Below are 3,408 nucleotides of genomic sequence, written 5' to 3' on the forward strand. Positions count from 1 at the left end.
AGCTAGGCAGAAGAGCAGAAACAGATTTCAAGAGGTATGTAGGAATCGCCTGTAAACACAGGAATAGGGGCACAACTTTGACAATGATGCACTGGGCCAAAAAGTGCGTATGCGTTTTCTCCTGAATATATTCAGGAGAAAACACATACGCCCTTCTTGGCCAAGCAAGCAAGCGGGCAATGCAAATCTGCACTACAGAGAAGTATCACTTCCCACCGGTCCAAAGGGATATCCACAAAATGTGTAAAAACCAGAAAGGCAAGACAGGCCCTGGAGAACAGGTAGCCTTGTTATGATGGGCGTGATGTAAATTGCCAACTGCCTCACTGGAGGAGTGCATTGTGTTCCCTAAAACAAGTAAACAACAGAGCTACAGAGCCAAGGGCACTTCCAGTCTAGGGAATATACCTTGGGAAAACTGAAAATCAATAAGACAGAGCCACCCACAAATTTAAGGCTGCACTGCTTAAAAGAACCTCAACTTGGGTACACCTTAAATATCCCAGGAAATATAAAAATGGTTCAAAAACTTGTGGTACTTATGTACGATGGAATATCCCTCAGCCATGAAATCAATGTCATAAGACCAGTAGCAGCAAAGTGAGTGTATTCAGGTATGATGATTCTAGGTGAAATAAGTCACACAGAAAAAGAAACTTATCATAAGATATCACTTATGAAGATCCTGTAAACATGGCTACACATGAACTGAGTTAGGAAAGAGAACAGAGTCTCACATTTAGAAAACACTCTTATGCCTGCTTAAGTGGGAAGGAGAGGTGGGGTGATGCATAAAACCAGAGTTTGATATAAGCACAGGTACCGTTCCAAAAACCAACTATGGATTAGACAAGACCTACACCTTCCTCAGTGAAAGGGACTCAACACCCCATATTTCCCGCAGAGGAATAGATCCGACTAGTAAGAAATTACAACCTATGTATTCATATGTCTCCGTAAGGGAATCATGTGTGTCTAGACTGGCATAAACATGGCAGCGAGAATCAGCTCAAACCCACTATAAAAATGAATTTCAAAAACAAAACAAAAAAACAGGGAAATTCTTTACAATTCCTTCAGGGTCTCTGATGAAACCTGGAATGACCCTATCTACAATGACAGCTGGGTGTGGCATAAGTCTGGACTCTTGGGACTTAGAAGATTGGTGAGATTTGGTGAGAAATTGCATACCCTTTAAAGCAATAATGCATGGTCCCCATTCCTTGTGTCCCAACTCTCCAGGTTGAAGGGAATATTACTGCAGCTAAAACATGTACGGGAAACATGCAGAATGGACACACTGTGAAAACGAAACGTTTCTAAAACTCAACCAATAGTCCCTCTCGTTGTGATCCGGCTTGATTTCCAACTGCTTTACTACCAATCTCCCAACATGGAGAGACAGCCCATTTAACCTCCTGGTTCGCACAGGTTGCCAATTTGGCAGAGGATGGAAGGGAAGAGGGAGAACCAATGAGAGAGTAGCTGTTAGGCATTTGGACAGGCACATGTCACGCTAATTTCCCGGCAGGAAGAAGAATTAACCAAAGTCTCAGCCACGCACCGGGAACCAGTATACGTCCTGAACCAAAATTTTGGACTTGCGTTCAGCTCACAAAAAGAAGAGTTGAAAAATGGAGCTCAGGGGCACAGCAATTTACAAACTGGCAGAGTAATAAAGGACAACTATCGTCCAAAAATCTGTTAGGGAAGGCAACGAGGCCGACATGAAAGCTAGGCAGAATAGCAGGAAACAGATTTCAAGAGGTATGTAGGAATCGCCTGTAAAGCACAGGAAGAGGGGCATAACTTCAACAATGATGCACTTGGCCAAACAGGGCGTATGCTTTTTCTCGTGAATATATTCAGGAGAAAACGCATAAACCCTTTTTGGCCAAGCAAGCAAGCGGGCAATGCAAATCTGCACTACAAAGAAGTATCACTTCCCACTGGTCCAAAGGGACATCCACAAAATATGTAAAAACCAGAAAGGCAAGACAGGACTTGGAGAACAGGGAGCCTTGTTATGCTGATGGGCGGGATATAAATTGCCAACTGCCTCACTGGTGGAGTGCACTGTGTTCCCTAAAACAAGTAAACAACAGAGCTACAGAGCCAAGGGCCCTTCCAGTCTAGGGAATATACCTTGGGAAAACTGAAAATCAATAAGACAGAGCCACCCCCAAATTTAGGGCTGCACTGCTTACAAGAACCTCAACTTGGGTACACCTTAAATATCCCAGGAAATATAAAAATCGTTCAAAAAACTGTGGTAATTATGTACGATGGAATATAACTCAGCCATGAAATCAATGTCATAAGACCAGTAGCAGCAAAGTGAGTGGATTCAGGTACGATGATTCTAAGTGAAATAAGTCACACAGAAAAAGAAACTTATCATAAGATATCACTTAAGAAGATCCTGTAAACATGGCTACACATGAACTAAGTTAGGAAAGAGAACAGAGTCTCACATTTAGAAAACACTCTTATGCCTGCTTAAGGGAGAAGGAGAGGTGGGCTGATGCATAAAACCAGATTTTGATATAAGCACAGGTACCGTTCCAAAAACCAACTATGGAATAGACAAGACCTACACCTTCCTCAGTGAAAGGGACTCAAAACCCCATATTTCGTGCAGAGGAACAGATCTGAGTAGTAAGAATCTTAAAACCTATGTATTGATATGTCTCCGTAAGGGAATCATGTGTGTCTAGACTGGCATAAACATGGCAGCGAGAATCAGCTCAAACCCACTATAAAAAGGAATTTCAAAAACAAAACAAAAAAACAGGAAAATTCTTTACAATTCCTTCAGGGTCTCTGATGAAACCTGGAATGACCCTATCTACAATGACAGTTGGGTGTGGCATAAGGCTGGACACTTGGGACTGAGAGGATTGGTGAGATAGGGTGAGCAAATGCAGACCCTTTAAAGCAATAATGCATGGCCGCCATTCCATGGGTCCCAACTCTCCAGGTTGAAGGGAATATTACTATAGCTATAACATGTACGGGAACCTTAGAGAATGAACACATTGTGAATATGAAAAGTTTCTAAAACTCAATGAATAGTCCCTCTCGTGGTGCTCCGGTTTGATTTTCCGACTGCTTTACTATCAATCTCCCAACTTGGAGAGACAGTCCCTTTAACCTCCTGGTTTGCACAGGTTGCCAATTTGGCAGAGGATGGAAGGGAAGAGGGAGAACCAATGAGAGAGTAGCTGTTAGGCATTTGGACGGGCACATATCACTCTAATTTCACAGCAGGAAGAATAATTAACCAAAGTTTCAGCCACCCACCGGGAACCTGTATACGTCCTGAACCAAAATTTTGGACTTGCCTTCAGCTCACAAATATATGAGTTGAAAACTGGAGCTCAGGGGCACAGCAATTCACAAAACTAC

This window comes from Mesoplodon densirostris, unplaced genomic scaffold (assembly GCF_025265405.1).
Source record: "Mesoplodon densirostris isolate mMesDen1 unplaced genomic scaffold, mMesDen1 primary haplotype scaffold_37, whole genome shotgun sequence".
Taxonomy (NCBI): Eukaryota; Metazoa; Chordata; class Mammalia; order Artiodactyla; family Ziphiidae; genus Mesoplodon; species Mesoplodon densirostris.